Source organism: Papilio xuthus, unplaced genomic scaffold, assembly GCF_000836235.2.
Source record: "Papilio xuthus unplaced genomic scaffold, Pxut_1.1 DF827756.1, whole genome shotgun sequence".
Lineage (NCBI taxonomy): Eukaryota > Metazoa > Arthropoda > Insecta > Lepidoptera > Papilionidae > Papilio > Papilio xuthus.
In genome coordinates, this window is record NW_013530893.1 from 5,127,501 (window position 1) to 5,149,847 (window position 22,347).

The window sequence follows — 22,347 nt, forward strand, 5'->3', positions numbered from 1 at the left end:
AAAGGCACAACAGTCGTGGAGCCACTGCGAATAGAGGCAAAGGCACAACAGTCGTGGAGCCACTGCGAATAGAGGCAAAGGCACAACAGTCGTGGAGCCACTGCGAATAGAGGCAAAGGCACAACAGTGGTAGAGCCATTATAAAATGACGCAATTATTTCACTAAAGGTCACGTTGAGAATAAGAAAAATATATTTTTTTTAATTAATCAAAATGTAAATGATAAACAAATGTTTCAATTTAGAACTTTACAAAGTATTAACGCATTAAGGGACTTCAAAGTCTTCTATGGGTTGTAGTGCAATTTATTGTCGAAGTTTTTGAGCCGCAAAGATCCTAACGTATAGACAGGGTGAGAGTTTAATGAAAATGGCTTAAGTCTATCTATTTAATGTTGTAAATGATTGTTACATCAAACAAATTCTCATTGAAATGATGTCAGAATAAGAAAGATCAAAGATTTATTTTATTAATCGATTAGTATATAATTTTTTTTATACAATAAGGTGGCAAACGATCAAGCGATCAACTGATTTCGCTTTAATGCGGCCAAATGATGAGGTGTTTACCCATCATAGACTTCCCCTTACCCGTCAAAACATTTCTCTTTCTAATACTCTATAAAAAAGGTGTAGAAACAGGAAGAGGATTAGCATTCGCACCTTGTCGTACAAAAAAGATGTCATTTTATTCCAGATTATTGATTTTATTCATAAGAACAAAATAATACGATCATTAAACGATTTCAATCCGTCAGCTGCAGGGATTGACTAATATCAAAATCAAACATAGAGCAATGTAACATAGTGTATAATTAGGTGAGGGGCGTGTACGTGACGGAACTGTGCGTCAGTACATCGTGATATATCGAGCGTTGGTAAATTAGAAAATGATCCAGGTATTCGACCGCGTTGTGTAAATTCGTCGAGGCGATTTACAAATGGATTAACGTAAGGCTGAATGTTCCCATTGAAATGTACGACTGAGCGTAGCGTGTGCTCTAATTCATAAGCGGTAAACAATGATACATTTAGTTTGCTTTTAAAAAAAAATCAAAAACGTTACGTCTAAAGAGTTATATATTTATTAGGCGACGAAAAAGATTTTTCTGTTGCAATTTGATTATTACGACAACAACACCGCCCGCGAAATTTATTAACACGTTTGCCATGGGAACCTTTTTGTGGCTAAAATATATTATAGCTTTTGTAACCCGGCGACCGGCGATAGTATAACTTCCCAAGAGTGAAAGAATTTTTCAAAACGATTCTGTAGTTTCGGAGTCTAATCAATGCAATAAACATATAATTAAATCTTTCCTTTTTATAATAAAATATTATAAAAGTTTCATTGTCATCGAAATACTCTATGGAAGAATTATTGATAGTCTCTTGTAACTTGGTCCGTGGTCACGTCGGGCCTACGCGATCAGTCTTCTAATTAACTGTTCCGGCTGAATGTAGCCTTTGTTTGGCTTTCTAATTGCTTTACTGAGCCCCGTCCGTCGACGCCGAGCCACCGCGCCGCAAGCGCTGCACCACTGATTTAACTCGACAAATACTACTAACAAACCAATTAATTCGAATATAAACCCAATACAACATGCCTACTTAGATTCCACAGTGAACGATTTAAACATGTTGCCTGCGTCAACAAAAAACTTAAAAACCAACTTTAAAATTTCTTTACAGTTCTTAGCAAGGGACATAATGTACTCTGCACTTGTATAAAAATAGTGAATGTGAAAGCGCAGCACGTACCAAACGAAGTGTTACTGTGAACACATTCAATATGAACGAGTGCATCGCGTCTCGTACATTCACTCATTGACTTACTGACTCGCTATATCATTCACTCATAGACCGACTTCATTTAACAAAGTGAGCTTTTAAGTGAAAACAACTCCTTGATAATGTGAAAAAAGTGGCATAAGATTATTTTCGGTCTGTGGTTGTCCTTGTCAAGACAGAGATAACAGTATGTTTTAAACGAAGATATTGAACTCGGAAACCCACTGTAAGTGTTACTATTTTCGGATAGTGCTAACCGCGATAACAGCGCCTCTCTCGCCGAACGTATCGTACGTATGTCGTACTATAGGTAAATATACAGTTCGTGATTGGAAACAATATTGGATGCAGGAAGATTATTGGATTGATATAAAATGTTGAGATTGTTTCTAACATGCGGGATATTGGAAAATATAAACGAGGACATTCTTACTTTATCGGTACTAGCTGTCGCCTGCGACTACGTCCGCGTAGAATTAATAAAAATTAACTATCCTATGCATTCTTCCTGACTATGTTTTACATTTATGCTATATTTCAGCGAGACCCATACAGTCGTTCCGATAATATGACTAATATATTTTACTAAAAATAATAATTTGAGGTAATAGGAACATTTAAACATATATAAAAATAAATATAAAATTTATTACAAAATGCTCGGCGACCAAATTAGGTACCTTGAATATTTCCCCGGACGTTAAATTACGATTCCTGCGGGATGCGGACGGGATCCGTACGGAATGACAACGAGACTGTGACTCACTGCCCGCGTCGACTTCTTACGTAAACCTAAATACATATTTTTCGAATTAATCTTGTTAACAGATTATAAATAATTTAATTTTTTTAAGAGACAAATCAAGTCATAAATTGGCACGAGGACTGTCCGTCTTATGAAACGAATTTTAAGCTTTTACTTTTTTTTTAAAACTTAAGCGTTATAGCTTTATGCGTTTGAAATAAGAATGTCTTCATTAAATGACTTCGTTCTTTCAAAAACTGCAATAACAATATAAAAAACCTAATTTGGGTAACAAATATTCACATTCAGAATAAACAAAAATAAAAAATATTTATAGACTATCATCTTGGCTCGTGTTCACTGAACTTACTGTCCGTGTGTATCAATGTAGATTATTGCCTTTCCTATACCAGTTATTTTTCCCGCCACAAATTATCTTGTCTGATACGATTAACGTAACGAAACGGCGAAAAATATACGTGACTCGCGAAACTAACGGGTAGAAATACTCGAAATATGTATTTCGGATAAAAATTGTTACGCGAAATCATGTAAGAATTTTGTTCATTTGGTTAAGGTTTTAAAATTATTTCGTTTTTAATATGTAAAATTCACCAAATTACTTTTGAACTAGATGAATGCAAAAGTTCTGATTTGTAGTAATAATATATTTTGTATCGAGTAAAAATACTACACTTCAAAGAAACTAATAAATAAGTAAAAAAATAATTTTTAACACATGAAAATAAAAAATAAAACACTAAAGATTGATATCTCAGGGCCAAATGATTTAGGGATCGTTAAAACACGTTTTAATTTTACGCAGCACTCGACGAGGGTTCAAATTACATAAAATTTATGCTCCTCTAGAAACTTATAACTTAATGAATTCTTTACACCTTCTTTTAAAATGATGCTTTATTAAATAAGGGCATATATCATTTACTAAAATCAATAAAGATATCTTAATACGCAATAATCAAATAAATCCAATAAAGCCGACTTTAATCCTATGCTTAAAAAAATCATTTTAGAAAACTTATGAGGTCATAAAAAAGGTCACGTTTGATTATGTGTTTACTTTAAGTAATTAGCAAAACAAGAACAATGTTGCCAGTTCTATAATAAAGAAAAAACACATTTTTGATTTTCTGATTAACAACGCCACAAAGTTAAAATTGTTCCATTTAATATTTATGAGGTCCTAAAATATATGTCCCTATAACGAGACACGTGATGAGGGTACAAAAATGACGCACAATACAGACTCTTGAATATATAACAGTGTGACATATTACCCAAAGGATTACTTAAATGTAACGTTCAGAAAATAGTCGATAGAAAACAGTCATAAAGAAAAATAAGACTCAATATGAGATGAGAATACGGCCAATTATTTTTACTATCGAATCAGTTGCAAAAACAATAATCCCTCTTCCTTTAAAAATAAGTAAGCAACGCTTTCCTTAAAGTTATTTTATTTTATTAAAAAAAAACGAAACTCAAGAACTAAAGAACGTGTCCTTTAACGTTTTAAAACTAAAGGAGTGTACACACTATCTATTGTTTGAAGTTTTTTCATTAGTGTTAATGTAATGTTTTTTTTTTACTTTTTTTATTATAAAGCTTATGTTTAATTACGAATAAAGTATAGAAGTATTCTGACAATTACACGTTTATAAATAGGAGTCCTTTTTATACAATATTCAAACCATTTATTTCCCGCCCTCTGAATTTCGTGGAAAGCGAAAAAAAAAATCACTGCTCATTACGGAGGCCTTCAGCGTTTTAATGTGAAACTCCACGAATTGTGTTTCTGTTTATTTGCTGCGAGGATTTTTTTGCGACGGATTTTAAGATGTTTGGTCATTACTGTCAAATCGAGATCATTTATATCCCTGATTTTTATATTTAAAGGACATTTTTACGTAAACAATTATAATACTGTAAGCTTTAAATAATTGTTTGTTTTTAAAATTATTAAACAAGCTAAGGTACCTAATGTTAGGAAGAAAATCCGAAAATGAGGCAGTGTATTGACTCAACACTAGCCTTACTAAAATGTCGACGTTTATGTCCCCTCACTATTCATTCTGACACTAGACTTTGTAATGAAAGCACGTCATTCACGCCAAAGGATTCTAATTAATAATATCTAAAATTAATAACCTATACACTGTTCTAGTCTGTAATCTATCTATATTTTAAATGTTACTCAGATTCGTTCCACTGTTTTGGAGTAAGACAGTAATGAATATACATTTAAAATATCTTAAATAGGGTGTCCGTTTGTTTCTGCTCGTAGATAACGAGAACATTTAACGCACCAATCATTATTTTTATCAAGCAAGTTATATCGTTTTTATCTATCAATTACTTTCATCGTGTATTAAAAAGAACGTATGAATAAATATAAGCTGTATGTCCATTCGAGCGATACGTCCATTAAAGTCTGAGTTAATTGAAAAACCATTGGAAAGAGATCGTCCGCCTGATAGTCGACGTACGCTCTCGTCCGATTCAATATTTAAATGTACTCAAAAGTTGTGTATTTTTAAAATAAAATTGGTTTTCACATTTTACTACATTCATATATGTGATTATTTAAAATATAATTTGTTCAAATATACATTATTTGCCGAAAAAAATTATTATTTGTCTGATAAACAAGAAAGTAAAACAATTTAAGCAATTTATATATAATTATAACAAACATTTTCACTGTAGTTTAACAAAAACATTGTGAAATGAAGGTAAAATACAAAGTAATTTTCCTTTTATAATTTATTACAATCGCAAATTAAAAAGCTAATTATGAAATGAAATCCTTCGAATTAAGCAACTGTAAATGAATCTCTCTCATTAATTATTCAACTCATTTGTTTCTAGACGGTTCTTAAAGATAGAAAGAAAGAAAGAAATCTTTATTAATCCAGGGAACTTTTCTTTTATTTTCTTGTGCGTTTGAAGTTATTAAAACTATTATTATAATTTTGCACATTTTATTTCTATTACAAACTTATTGATTAACAAAAATCTTTTACAATATTTTATCATTATTTAAATAATCGATTTTATTGGAACAATTTTATAAAAAAATAAAATGATTTACATTTATCATATAAATTAAAATGAAATAAATAATTCAAGATATAATTTACAATTGTACTTTATTAAATTGTATTTTCATTTAGAATTCATTGAAACGAATAAATCTACAAATAACGTATTCAATTTAAAAATACTCTGTGTATTCCATGAAATTATTTATATTAGTAAATGTTTGAATACATTTATACAAAATATATTTAAAAAAATAATAATTTCATTCGAATTTTCAATTATATGAAGATTGTCTATATCTATATAGAAACAAGTTGAACAGTGTATTTGTACTGCCTAATCTTAGAAGCTGATCTGATTTAAGGAAAGATGGAAACTTTAAATGACATGATTTTACACGACGTGTGAAGTCACGGTATGCATCTAGTTTTCAATACAAATAAAACATTGTCTCAACTATTTTTAAAGTTAAAGTAGCGTGCACTTATGGTTTGTATTTTCTAGAGGTAAATACAAAAAGTGCTCTCCTATGAATTCCTTGAAGTTTTCTCCATTATTCCGCAAGTTAATTGAAAAGCTAGTTAAGAAAGAGGTTACTATCGTTCAACAAGATATGATTACGATCGTCGTTTACGTCAATAAAAATATTCTCCTGGAACAGAACAATATCTATGGAAAAATAACATGTATACATGTAGCGTAGTATCATAGTTAAAAAGCATATTATATTGTTGAAAAAGAAATGAAGATTAATGTAATTTTAAAGTAACCGAAGTCTTGAACTACTTAGACATAGTTTAGATATGTAGTAAGTAACGTTATTAAACAAAATAAATATTTTCACAGAAATATCTAAAATATTCTTTACACAAAACAAAAATGTAAAACAAAAGAAAACATTCTACAAAAGCGTGTAATTATTCCCAGCAATTAGGCGGAGGAATATTTTTATTTCAAATATTTGTCGTCCGAATTCTTTTAAAAATTTAGATGAACAGGAAACAACGGACCATTAAAGAAAATTGTTGTCGCTTTCATGTTATATATTTTTTAAATTTACAAAGAAAAATAGATTGATGTTTGTTAAAATAATAATCATAGTAATACAAAAAAATGTACATGTATGTTTTTGCATATACTAAAAGGCTTTTGTGCAATCCATTTATAACACAATGTAAGGTGTATGCATAATAATTACAATGTAACAATGTCAACGTAGCAGTTTCTACAAAAAGCTTGGCCCGGCTACGGCGTAGCAATTGATTTTGCTATGATTTTTCTTATCGTAGAGTTTGCCGTGACAAATTATATCTCTATTTTATCAAAAAGAATGAAGGGGATGGTGATATGTATTAATACAAGTCAGTGCAGTGGAATTTCATACATATACTTAGTTATGTTATACTATTTGTCATTCCGGCAACGTCAGTAATGTCCTGAGGGAATCTGCGCAGTTTGCGGTAATGCTGTAAACGCCCGCGTGGGACATCTGTGGTAAATATTATGACCTTTTGTATGCGAACATTTGCTATAGAAAATATTTTATAATATCGAATAACCACTGTTTCATGGTCGAATGCGTTTGGTAAAGCCATTTAAATATTTTAAGATTTATCGCATAATATAACCACAATACAATATGCATTGTTTCAGGAATAATTTGATATGTTTATTAATGCTTAAATATCATGTTATCGTGTAATAATATCTGACTAAAGATGACGTAACCTAACATTCTATAGTAGGAGATGATAAATGTGTATACTCTCTCTCTCTGCCTAGCTTGCATCCCATGGTGGTGGTGTCAAATTTCCCAATCCGTCTCTTCCACTTCGCTCTGTCTATGTCATCTTCTTCTGAAACTTGGCACTCACTCATGTCGTTTAATACTACATCTTTCCATCTCGTTTTGGGATGTCTCTGGTCCGCGACTAGGGAGGGAAAGTACTAGTGCTGAATTACCGACGTAGTCTGACGGCCTACTCTTTACATGACCATACCATCGCCACGTATATATTTCTACATTTTACAAATATTTATTATCTGTACTAAGTTAAATAAATATATAATCTTATTAACGAATCTATGTACAAAAGAATACAAGACCATTGTGCACTTTACAATACAGTTAACAGAGAAAGTTCTAACTTTTCATGAGTGAAGTGTACTTCAACATAAAAATGTCTTGTTGTCCGTAGCTCGGAGTTGCCAGTTCTTTGTGAATATTGTACACAATATTTGTTGTTCGTTTTTAAATGGGATTATTCAAAACTTCGCAAAAGATAGAAATGTTAGATTATAATAATTAGTAGGGAATAATTTACCAATATTGTATATCTTGTTTCATTCCAATTCCGAAATTAGCAAACAGTGGAGCGTCAAATTACGTAGGCGGCCTTTACGATATTTATTTTACAGTTATTTTGTGTAAATTTTAAAATAAAATGAAGTGTTATTGTATGTAGGTAATACAATATACTAACGCGTAATAAGTATTTTGCCAAAAATATTTTGTTGATTACAATTTTTAGTATAATTTGCAATTTTTCTATTTAATGTGGTAAATGATATGTATTTAAGGAATCCTAAGTTTGAATATGACAATTCAGAAGTATATGTATACGCAATATGTTTTTATATCCATTTAGCTTTTAATCATTAAAGTGCCAGTGTATTGACCCAACACTAGCCTTACTAAAATGTCTACGTCTATGTCCCCTCACTATTCATTTTGACACTGGACTTTGTAACGTAAGCACGTCATTCGCGCCAAAGGATTCTAACTAATGACTAAAAAAGTACGTCAAAATGCAACAAAAGCATCACGTAACATTTTATTACCAAATTTTGTTGCTCTCCGTACCATGAAAATATACATAATTATATGTTTTTACGTATATTTTAGTACACACAATGGTGGGATTATTAAAAGAGCCGTATCCCGCAGTAAATATTTAAAGGCCGGTGCGGAGCGGAGGGGCTCATTCAAATAATTTTATTGTATGTGAAATAAAACAATTGCCAATAAACGTGAAGTGTTATTCGATAGCGTGTTTTATGTTATTTAATAATAGCTCAAAAGCTGTTGTATTTGGAGTTATTTATATTATTTATGGAAAAGAACTATTATAACACATATTTTCGGCACTTACTACGCTAAGGTCTTTACCTAACAATTTTAGGAGAACCAAACTATCAAATAGTTAAGCTCAAACATCAAAGATCGTAAAAACGTAGACTGTCTCGTCTCTTATTAAGGATATTATTTAATCACTTTAGTAGAATAATCTTATCTAAAAACTTTATTTATAGATACAAAACAAGTTTTTCTCTTCTGTAATTCTACAATCTTTTCATTGGTTTCTCTGCAAATGCGACGTACAAAAATTTAAATTGTAAGCCTTTAGTGTCTTAATAGTAACAACATAATTAATAATATCAAACGTAATTCGATGAAGCAAATTGAATTACTCGAGAGAAAGTTGCCAGTTGTTGCTTTGCTTATTGATTCATTTATCCCACGTACTAATTATTAATTTTATTTTTATTAAAATTTTAACAGATTTTTGTAAATTGAATAATATTTCTTGTTAAGCTTACTAAACTTAAAATACTCCGATAATAGTCGAACGGCGGGACTCGAACTCTCGACCACTTGATCGGAAATCCTTAACCATAAAGCTATTGGCGCATCAATTTCATTATATTATCTGATTTTCTACATTTAAAGCCAATGATTTATTTAATTTCGTTTTAATAATGTAAAAACATACCTCAATACATCCGTTAAAATTACAGTATTCTGTGATTATTCCAAATCTGAAACAAATATATAAAAAGACGTAAGAAAATTTCAAACATTTAAAGATAAACATATTACATTAAGAAACACTTGAAGAACAAGTTCTCCAACATGATTTAAAGATGTAAACTGTAAAAAAAACATGTATAAAACAAACATTGTTACGGTATAAATGATTACAAAGAAGAAAACTACTGATGAAAATTTAAGTAAAATCTATGTAACAAACCTGTTTCAAGTTCCAGAACATTCGAGAAGCAACTCACGTATTTCTTAATTGTATTAGACGTTCCTACAAACGTAGCAACTTAAGACAACTATGTCAAACTCCAGACTAGACCTTGTACAAAGTTTATTAAGCTAAGATAGATTGAAAACAAGATATACTAATAATTTTATATAATTCACATAGAGTAACCTTCATCAGAGACAGGCAGTGACTCAAACAGAGTGTGTGTTCTCTGTCGGTTGCATACTCTATGTGTTGACAAAGTTAACGAGGCTGCATCGGACCTTTTGCCCAAATTCATTAGTGATAAAATGCACGAGCAAACATAACTATGGAATTGGATTTTTATTTGTTTACCTAAAACGATATTATTCAGTGCATTCAAAGTTCCGTATCTTTTTCTTATAAAGAAAGGATGGGAAGTGGACTTTCCGGATGAGAGGATGCATGGAAAGGGAAAATATTTTCCTTTCTGTTCATCCTCTCGTCCGTCGATTAAAGGTAGGCAACGCATATGCAATTGCGTATGTCTATGGGCAACGGTCACTGCGCTATTTCAGCGAAATCAAGTGGCCGCTCGCTCGTTTGCGACCTTATGATATAAAAAATTGTAAGTATTAAATAGGAGTAAAATACTATTTGTTTATAAATATGTTGTATGTAAATTAATTAACATTGTATTATGAATAAAAGAGAAGTAAATAGAACGGTTATGTTTTGAAAAAAGTTCATAGAAAAAATATTTCAACGAGCAACAAGCGAGCTATCGGAGGCCGCTTGAAGAGCCACGAGCATTTCAAGTATCTATATACCTTCCGTATTGAATATTATGTTAAGTTATATACTTTACTACATCAAGTGTATTTACTAGATAATATGATGCATTAAATTATTCAAACTTTCGTGAGGCATTATATAGAAACGGCTAAACATCTACGTATATTCGTCCGGTGGCGGCAACTAGTTTCGAGCCCATCGGGGTCCTTTCGCTCAGTGAGCGACGTGCCGCGTCCGCGAAATAATACTAGTTCCACTCACCCTGCAGAAGGTGATGAATACGTGAGTTTTTAATAGTGCATATTGCATAATGATTAGAAAATCAGCTTAAAATTAAAGTTAAGGATTCATCCTGAAAGTGCTTGTAAACTCTTTTTAATGTAGATATCAAGTCAATAAAAAATTATTATTAAATTACTAAAGTACGTTATCTCCGATATTATATGACCATTTTCCTGCTATACCAAACTCCTATGAAATTATTTGAATTCGATATAACAAAATTATCTGTATTCAAATGCGTGGGAAGTTATAATGAAGGCAATTTTCAATTCTATAATAAATCGAATCTCTTTAATAATCCCAGATAATTAACTTCTTTTCAATATAAAAGGTATTATTGAAACAAAATGGAAGAAAATTAATGTTGTACTTAAAAATAAGCGGTCGTGGAATTAATGAAGTCATTTTGTATTCCATCAGGAATAATGCATTAATTTCAAAGCTTATCAATTAACTTTAGAAAAGAAAAGTAGAAAGAAATTCAACGGACAAAGTTAGAAAAATAACTTGAAGTTTAATCAAGTATATATAATAAGGGCATACAATATTCTTATAAAACCACTTTTTTTACTTTTAAATTTTTATTTTGATACTTACTATTTCTTTGCAGTTTACTAAAGTGAACTTGGAAAAAAAACGAGCGAGCTTTTAAGAAAGAGAAAGAAAAAGTAGCTTTTAAGCTTATCTACTGCTTAAGGTATATTTTTCTCTGAATAAACTCACACAAAATTCCATATTCCAACAATATTGTTATAATCTCCGAATCCAAAAGAAAAAACGTGGCCAGGAGATATGGAAATCGCTTGTTTACTTGTATAAGCCCAAATAAATTAATCTATATCCCAAAGAAAACACTTTTCAAGTGAAGTACACCCACATTGTTTCTATTTTGAATTCACTGTAACCAACAAATGTAGTATTTTTAAAATTTCCTTTTTGTTGAGCAAATTTAATAAAAGTATTGAAGAAGGCTTGGAATAAAACCTTTTAAATATTCAATTTCATGAAGCTATATAACAGAGGCTACCCTTTATTAAATGTCGTGGAGTTTTTATTTAATATCATTGTCTTAAAACAATAGGCGCGGTCTGTGACCTCAACTGAATTTTTGTATCAAATATTATGTATTGTTCATTATTTTCTATTTCGTAACTCGTAGGGCTTTAACATTTAAATATTTGCAAAAACTTTACATCTGATGAACATAAAAGTATATTTAGAAGTACATGTAGAAAGTTTTTTTAGTTTTTATTTCTAATTTTTTTAAACGTTTCTTACGCCTGTCAAAAATATAGCAGCAATTTTACAATATAGAGGATTTTACGAAAATAACTTTGATAAGTCAACAGGCGTTTTTGCGTAAAAGCTTATGATGAAACATTGTCTCGAGGCTATAAATAAAGTATTGAAATTCATTGACATTTATTGGCCATCGTTTTCATGTAATGTTATAAAAATGACAAGTTGTGGGCTTTGGGTTCTCTTAATGGAGCATAAAATCATGAACAGTATAGGAAGCCGTGCGTGCGCTTAATGTACTACGAACATATACTACATTTAACATACTATCATAATCTTTTAAACACTGTTCATTTGACCTACTATAAGTTACATTTTTCATAGCGACAATTAATTTTAATTAACGCCTAACTAATTAGTAATAGTTAAATTACAGACTAGAATTAAATAGAATTAAATATCGTAAGTAAATTTGTTCTTACTTTTATTTTGGTTTGCTATAACGTTTGTCTGGTTATAAGAAAACAGTTAAATGGACTAAATAAATCACTATACGTATACGAAGTTAACTTAAAAAAAAAACAATAAAGGAAATTAATTTGAAAACAACGGAACCCAACTGCTATAAATCTTTACCGCATAATTAAATGCCTTCCCTTCCCTCTCTTTATATGTTATGGAGATCGGAGTGAATGTGACTACATTCATCAATACATTAATTCGTACAGGAACTAACAATTTTTTATTGTGGTACAGATTAAAAATTAAACAAAATATATTTTATTTAAAAATACAGGTATAATAAAAAATTGTCTTTTGTTTATCAACAGCTTAAGCGAGGTATTGTTATAAATGTCCATTGCTTTTTAATTTAAAAAAAGTCGGTTAATTATGAATGTCAAAATAAATATGGTGCAATTAAAAACTTAAAATAAATTATTATTAAAATAAATTTTACATAAATTTTTCGTAAGACGTATTAAAAATATGTTCATTTTAACACACATTAAATTATTTTTACTCCGAAAAAAGGTATTACGGTGGCTCCTTCTTTTGTGTTTAGCAGACAATGGGTTTCTAATATCGGTTACATGACATCTTTTGTAACGGATCTCTCTAAGTGAGGGTATGTACTGTACTATGTACATTAATTATATAATACTATTTACTTGAATTTGTAAAACATAAGTACATTGTTACTAAAGAAGAACACGGTCGGAAATTGTTGGCCGAATCAAAGAATTTAATATACAGCCACTTTACTGTAAAAGTCTGTGACCATAGGATTCTTTCATTTCAAAAATAATTTTACTACTGGTTGCAAATAATAGTTTTTTTAAATTGAATCGCAATTTTACAACTTTACTGTAGTCCAGTCTTTCCTTAAGTGGGCGATAACGCCCCCTTGTGGGCGCTGCAGGTCTCAAGTAGCGGGTTATAGTAAAAGTTTCGTTTAGAATTCTCCGTTAATATATAGGTCACAATAATTAATTTATTTATTTTGAAGTTATAGTGGTTTTTAAATATGTGAAAATATGGGGGCGCTAAAAAAATATTTATTCTCAAAGTGGGCAGTAGACAAAATAAGTTTAGAGACCACTGCTGTAGTCGTCAATTCCTTACCTGTTTGTGAGTCCAAAATCTCTATATAAAGCATATCGTCATCCCTATTGTTATTTTTGACAAAACAGATATATTAACTATGTTTTAACCGGGGATTTTAGTCTCAAAAACCCACAGTTTTAAGTTGTAAAATTATATAAAATTGATTTCAAATATTAACCTTGTATTATATTTTATAAAATGCTTTATAACAAGACTAATATGACTTGATTTGATCGAAACAAGGCGTTAATGGTGGAAAAGATTTACGGTATTTTTGTTAGAACAACCTTCATTTTGAATGAAAAATGATCTACATATTATTGCTTTAAGACCTTGAAAAGTTAGAACGTAAAAATGTTATAAGCATTTCATCAATCTTTGTTATAATATAAATAAAAAAAAATTATCTCGGTTTTTATAAAAAGTATTTGAGAATTAACATTATGTTATGTTAATATGTGTCCGCAGTGGAAACTCACTTATGTTAAAGGCAACGTCATTTTATTCATTTTTTCCATTGTAAAGATACAGTAGCGCCATCTATTGGAACACAATTCTTTGTGTTCATTGTTTGAACAATGCACTTTCAACCCATTTACTTAAAGACAAAGGGAGTAAAACGGAATAGTAAATAAAGTGAAATATAGTAAAGAGTAACGGAATAATAATATAGTAAAAACTTATGTAATATTTTGTAGTTTATCCTATACACATACTTGCTGTCGCCCGCGACTCCGTCCGTAAGGAATTAAAAAACAAAACTTGATAAGTAGCCTATGTGTTCTTCCAGACTAACTAATCCAGAATTACGGGCTTTAGCGATTCACATATGAGATAATGGTAAATATATACTTTGTTATCTAGAATAAGTCATATTGAACCAACCTTTTTTAATTTGTTCATAAACTATACAAAATAGAACATAAACCCGCGCCATATTGTGACGTCATAAAAATTAATATTTAAATTTGCATTATTATTTTTATTCCAAACTGTGAGTTTCCAGTGAATAGTGATAGTTAAAGGTAATCCTCGCGCACAATGTTTTTAGAAACATCTCAATTACTCTCTACGTATTTTATTTTATTTTATACTTAATTAAGAAGCAACATGTAATCATTAGAAGTTAATTATTTCATGATAGTTGAAGTTGAATTCAGTAAAAATGCCTAAAGAAAATATAAAAAGCATTCACATAGGTCGACGTTAGACTCAACAGTTTCTTTCAGAGTAATATTTCTAGGTCGGTTCGCATTCAGCCCGCGGCTATGAAAAGCTATTTGGACCGTTTGCGTGTGTCGTGTCACTTTTTTTTTAATATTCTCATATGGCTCTATATTACTACGTATAAAATGCGATAATAAATAATAAAATAAACATAATTAAATAAAAAAAAACAAAAGACAAAAGTCGTTTTTATCAACTGATACACGTACCAGGATTCGAACTTTACCCAATAAGTGACTAAATGTTAGTCAACCGCGCGGATTATCGTTGGTTTCTGAGACTAAAATCCCTGTTTACATTCCTATGTTTTAAAGGGTGTGTTAGCCTAAGAAACCCAAGGTTAGTGCGGATTAGTTGTCTTTCATATTTGAAACTCTTCTCTAATATGTGTAGATTGCATCACAATGTTTTCTTTTATCGTAAGGAAACGAACCTTGTTAGAAGTCTGAAATTTAACCACTGCGCCACAAATGTCTTAAAAAGGCAGTGAAAATTAATTAATTAAAAGGAGACGGTAATAAGTTAAGGAACGTAATATTCAATGAATATATAATTATAATAAATTAATTATTATGTTAATCAATTACCGTGACGTGAAGAGACTGAGAGTTACGCAACCATCGCTTTAAATAATATTACCTACTTTACTTCACGTTGTAGGATAATGAAGAAAAAACAATATGAATAAATATTTGAAGTAATACACGTGTCAAACAATGAGAGAGAAAAACAATTTCAACATAACACTGCTTTGTATATAATGGGCAAGTGAAATTACTTTCATTAGCAAGTAAACCACTTGAATTCGTCAAAATAGCGAAGTGACCCATAGACATGCATTAGCTGATGCGTTGCTTATCTTTAATTAACAGAAAAGGGCATGTATAAAACGAGGATATTACTCCCTTCTCTGACAATTCCACCTTTCATCCCATCATTTCCTTATAAGAAAAAGTAGTTAAATTAGGCCTCAAGCACGCACAATCATCAGGCGTAACACGGAATTACTTCAACACCAAATTGCGTTAAAAATAAATTTGTCTTTTGTCGAGAAGTTTTTTTTCCTACGTCACAAATATAACATTACTAGCTCCCGCCCGCGACCCCGACTGCAAGGAATTAAGGAAAAATTAATTACTAGCTTATGTGTTCTTCAGACTTTATTCTACATCTGTGCCGAATTTCATCAAGATCTATTGAACCGTTACGGAGATAACTAAAAACATCCATCCATCCATCTAAACATTCGTATTTATAATATTAGTAAGATATACAAGTAGTTTATATATTTATTTGTGAGAATACGGGGTTTGTATTAACATTCTGAATTGGAGTAATGAGTACGTTGTTATTGGGATTTGGTCCGTAAATATTGACTCGTTCGTTTTCATTTGTTCCAATTTACGAGTTTCGCGGCGGCTTATTTGTTCGCATTTACGATGTATTTGTGTTTATCGTAAATGGAATCAAACACATAACAGATTATTCTAAATGAATCGTTTCGGAAATCACTTTGTTCTGTATTTGTGCTTGTAACAGTTATCATTTTTATCTGTTAAAAATTATGTATTTATTTGAGTTTTATAATTGTAAGATTTTCTTTTTTCTGCTAATGATTAATTAACAAGTATATGCAAACTATATTTATGTGTTTTATAATTTATATTACTTTTATTTTTAACAATGTTTATTCAAACTTTTTATATAACAATTCATTTGTTTTAATTTATTCCACTTAATAAATTCTAACTGCGCGATAAAAATGACAAGAAAAATAAAATATGTTTCTATAAAATTATAAGGTTTTAATTCTTTATTCTTTATTTAACAAGATGAATTATTTCCCGCTAATTACAGAAGGGGAATAATTTGAAGCTTCAAAGTGTCTTATTGCCTCTCGAGCTTTCGCCTTTTATTGCTAAAGCGACAATTTGAATTCCTACTTTCTTGCCACTGGATTGTTTTACGTTGACTTAATTTCTTACCGGGCTGACAATTTGGTTATTTTTTTAAATATTATGCATTAAAATATTCCTTCTGTAAAAGCCGTGATAGGCAATTTACTTGTTTGTTTTTTTATATATTTTTAAATGTTACATTGCTCCATAATAGAAGATTTTGAAATTTCAAAAGTCCTATATTCTTTTCATAGTATAAGTGATAAAGTCTAAAAATATGCATTTGCAAAGCTCGCTTTAAAAGTTTGGGGAATTAGCTTAATTGCTTTCTGACGCTTTGGGGTGTGTGAGCTCTTTGAAGATACCGACACGTACTGTCGTGCACAAAAACATCATATAGGTACAGTCGCGAACACAAACACTACAGTACAGTCATGTACACAACGTGATAGAAAATACATCAGAAAATACATGTTTAGCTTTGTGGAAACTCAACTTGAATGCATTAAAATGTACAGTTTAGGCTGTAAATTGTTGATAAATGTAATAGTTTATAATTTGATATGAAATTCTTAGTTAATTTATAATCTGACTTAAGTTAATTGTCATATTATGAACTGACTAGGTTTTTGTCGTAATAAAATAAAGAAATAATAAAGGTAAATTATAGGTTAGTCTTATTACCGTGTTTACACTGACGAAGCACTCCTTACCCACACTTAAAGCTCTACCTCTTATCTTATTTCCTACTAATATTATAAATACGAATAATTGGATAAAATTTGTCTGCAGAACAGCTGCATATTTCTCGAGGAAATTTGGCAAAGATGTGGAACATAGTTTAGAAGATCACGCATGCTACTAATTAAGAACTTTTACTTTAATTACGCGGGAACAAAGTCTGGGCGGCAGCAGGTATTCTATAAGCTGAAAGTTTGTATAACTTTTTTATATCTAACAGTGGAAACTCGCTGTTAGATAGATGGTTTATTAAAAATGTTCATTGCGCTGTCATAATATCGCAAATTGTGAACTGTCTTTTCAGTTTGCGTAGATAAATATGAGGCAATTTAATATATTAATGATCACCAATCTTGGAGAATTAATTTCACCGACTTGGATTTCATTATTTCAGATTAAAACAATATCTGTTTTATTATTAACAATCTATTGTCTGTCTGCGGCATGAATTTCACTTGTACTATTGTTGTTGGGGATTTATTAAAATTTATTATCGGTGCCTTTTGAAGGCTTTAATTGCCATCTTTTGTAGTGCCCAGCATTTCAATATTTACATTTAATACTGTCAGTTTTGTTTTAAAGCCTTTGTTTTGCGTTAGAAGGTTGATATTTATTACTGTATACCCGCGAATTGTATGGATTTGTATTTGAAAGCTTTATTTTAATTAGTTGTCACCAGCGACTCCGTCCGCTCGGAGAGAAAAAGCTTAATAAGTAGCCTAAGTCTCCTTCCATACTATGACCTGCATTCTGTGCTTTTCAGGAGTTACCTTTAAACATCCATCTAAACTTTCACATTTATAATATTAGTAAGATCAAAAATAATATAATACTTTATTAAATGTAGTCTTTGGATATCAAACGCACAGTTTAAACCAGTTTCGATAATTTTTAAAATTTGTTTTGTGAATTTAAAAAGTTTTTAAATATGAATTAAAGTTGGCAATATTAAGTGAATGTAAAAAGATTTACAAGCCCTAGGACTGTCGCCCTAGGTCTGACATTGTCCGGAGGGCGTCTGATCAGATTAGTTATTGAAAATTCTTGTTATCCATGCTTCTGTAGTTCAATCATAACTTTCACGAAGCAAATAATTTAAAAAAAATCTTTATTTTGATTGATTATATTATAATATCGTAAGTTATATTTGTGTTCTTAAATTAAATTTCCATTTTTTTTTCTCTTTAATACAAGAGAATTAAGTTTTTACTTCATTAGTTACACATTTTCTTTTATTTTTTAAACATTTTTTAATCATATGGCAATAGTTGCAAATTTGTCACGAAGTAGATAAGTAATTGACTTGATTTGATTACTGTAACGTACTGCGTGGCTAGTACAGTGAGGCAAAACAGTACAACAATTACCTAAATGCACACTTACTATCAAAACAGTACTGTTCTATTTCCGTGTTTTGGTTCAAATAGTACTGCAACTATACTGTCCTCGTGTGAAATAGTATAGCGACAGCTTGGGAGGCCGCCAGTAACTCTGATTGCCTTAAGACGTTAATGACTCTCTAGATTTATGTCACTTTCAAACTGAACCAGGTGCTACGCGACATCACGTCGTTTACTTTTAAAACTTATTATAAACAAATGAACAATAATTAATGATGATTTCTTTTCAATGTTGGCGTGTACTATTAGAATAAGCATGTAAATATTTATAAAAATACTAGCGGACCCGACAGACGTTGTCCTGTCTACACGTCTTTAATTTGAAAATTTGACACTGCGATGGTAGCGCCGTCTGTCGGATCCAATGTAAAACATTCCAAAATCAACAACTACTAATAAACTAAAAATTAATTAAAAAAACATTGTCCAGCGAACAAAATTGTGAATCTAAACCATTCCCAGATCCCCTTGAACACACACAAAAAATTTCATCAAAATTAGTCCAGTCGTTTGAGAGAAGTTCAGTGACATACACACTCACAGAAGAATTATATACATAAAGATTATGAAAGTATAGATTTAAACTTATATATTCTTCAAATTAAAATGTGTGTTTTTTTTCAATAGCATTGCTTATAAAATAGGACTAGGCATGACATGGACATGTGACAAATCTTTACAGGGGAAGTGGCTGATTAACAAGACTCGGCATTTTTTTATATTTTTATGAGATTTTTACTGTTTGACCGAATTTAAAAAGTGAGGCAGTAGTCCTTTTATTTTGTAATCGAAACACTAAATAAAAACTCTTTGGAAAAAAATCATACAAAAATATGTATTTCAACAGGTGTTTCGGCAGTGAAAACTCACGGTTGTAAGAAATGAATTCTGTTTAATAAAACGTCAGTGGGATAGCTTCGTTTCGCACAAGGTCGTCCCAAATGTTAATAATGTTGGAGCCCAAGTCGCGTCGCACGTAACGAACCGATTGCTAAAGGAAAACGTGACACTAGATTGCTATTTTATATCTTGAATCCGCAGCTTCAGATACAGAGTAGATTAATCAAATAACTTGATTCTCAAATAAAAATAAAAAGTAACTTTTAAAATATTACAAACTCGCGTTGAGAATAAACAGTCGTGCATTTTATTAAATTATTTATTTAATAATTACAATCAAATGTTTCAAAGAAAAATATTAAAAAAATATCACTCGACTAAGTATTCAAATTTATCACACGAAGTATAGGTCTAAGCGCTTCCTTTTAATCTTTTCTTTAAAATAAAATGAGCTATATTTAACTCTGATTGTTGATAATTTACCTAGAGAGGTTTGCGGCGGCAGTTAAAGAGCTTAGTTAGGATTAGTTACGGTCGAATACATGTGTACATCGCTATCAGATACCATTTATCTGATTTAACTGCTGCTTACTTCAATGTAAAAACGTTTTACTTTACACAAACTGGTGAATTTCTTGTCTATAATAACAAAACATCTTGTATCCCTCTTATATTCTCTAAAACGAACAGAGACAACTATATGTCTTAAAATCATAAAGAATTACTTATTAGTATCAGCTTATTTCTAAACATAATGTAATTAACTTAAAACGTACTTTTATAAAAGGGACAACGCACAGACTTACTAAATTAATTTCTAATTTTGGAATAAAACGATCCTAAGTTTATATTAATACACTTAAATTGCTGTTAAGTTGAAGCTATAAGAGTTATGACGTCATCGCTAAGTCATCTTAACCATAAAGTATTTTATCGCGCTGTTCACTTATAAAGCTTCAAGGGAGGTAAGTGACAGAGTTTAATGTGTACAAAGATAATGTGTTCTTAAAGCAAAAATGTTTACTTAACGTATCATAAAATTTATGAACACATCTCCAAATTCTTCGCCGATATGTGTACGTTGCTTCACAGAGTTTTTCTTCACCTTAAGAACGTCGGATAAATGTATATGTAAATCGAAAAACACATTGGTACATGGCTGAATACGAATCCTGGTCCTGCAGATTCAAGTTATGTGGCTTAACCCCTGAGCCATCAACGCTCTTGTAAATAAATATAAAATTATAACGAATATTTTATTTTAAGTATTCATAATATTTGTGTACTGAAGCTACCAAAAGATCCGTGTTTATGAAGTTTACCAAAAGAACTAGAATAAATAAAACTATAAATAATTTAAATGTACGTAGGTGGTCACGACCCTCAGGTACGGATTACGAATAAAGGAGGAGATAAATAATTTCAATTGATTTTAGAATTAATATGTAAAGACAGATCTATTGTACTAAAAGCTTATTCCAAAGTAAACGTATATCACAAAAGATAAATCCCGCGTACACCTGTCCTCGGCTGGCCATTAGCCCACTTGTAAATGTTACGTTCATTGCCGTTCATAATACACTGACATTTGTGTAGTTCACATTAAGCCACAAGTGTATAGAGGTATATAGCAGGAAACTTACGTCCTATACGCTAGACATCCCCACTGAGGGTCGCGGAGTCCACCCTAAGTTAGGGAAGACTAGGTCATAGTTAACCACGCTGACTCAGTGCAGGTTGACTTTGAATTTCTTAACAGATATGTGCAGCATCACAATGTTTTCGTTCACCGTAACAACATCGGATAAATGTACATATGTAAAGAGAAATGCACATTGGTTCAAGGAGGTTTTCGATCCCAGGACCTGCAGAACACAAGTGAAGTTCTTAACCCCTGAGTCACTGACGCTCTACCAACTCATGTAATAAATATTATATCATCTTTTAAACTGAATTTAATATATTGCCAGTTTTAGTAAACTAAATATTTTTCATTGAGCTACATTTAATAGTAAATTCTTACAAGTCTACAGTGAGCTGACAATAATCACAAGGTCTCGTGCAATCGATAAGCTGCCAGCTGTCGCTCCTCAGCTGCAAGCCTTTGTATTGAATTATTTAAGACCTCACGTGAAACTATCGGTCACATCTTTTTCCACAATCAGGAAATTTAATTTCCTACCCATTCCATTAAATGTCATTTAACGTTGACAATGAGAGGTTGAAAACTTGTCATAGCAACATTAATATGTGTAAAATTATAAGTCACTCTTGGTGATGGTTTGCCGTATCTTATGTGGGAAACGGATTAAATTCTTTGGCTGTAAATTCCCTTGGAAATTTACTGGTCTGGAATATATCCAAGATAGTAAATTTTACGTTTCTATTACTATTATCCAAGCTTTACGTTCGCTTACGGTCTTAATTTATTGTAATTGTCCTAATAAATTTGTTGTTTATCTAAAATTGATCTTTGTTTATATCGTCTCAGGTATTTCACGTGTTGATGGATATATTAAATGGATTTTAAACGTGTTCAAAACAAACAATACTTCGGCAGTTAATCCGGCTCGAAGGACCAAAATGTACAGGGATTTAAATAAATAACCCTTGTTTGCAGAAAAATGTGTTAATATTGTAGAACATGAATAACAAAAAGATATAGAAAACTGATCTGACATTACTAAATGCAAAAGTTTAATTTCTTCT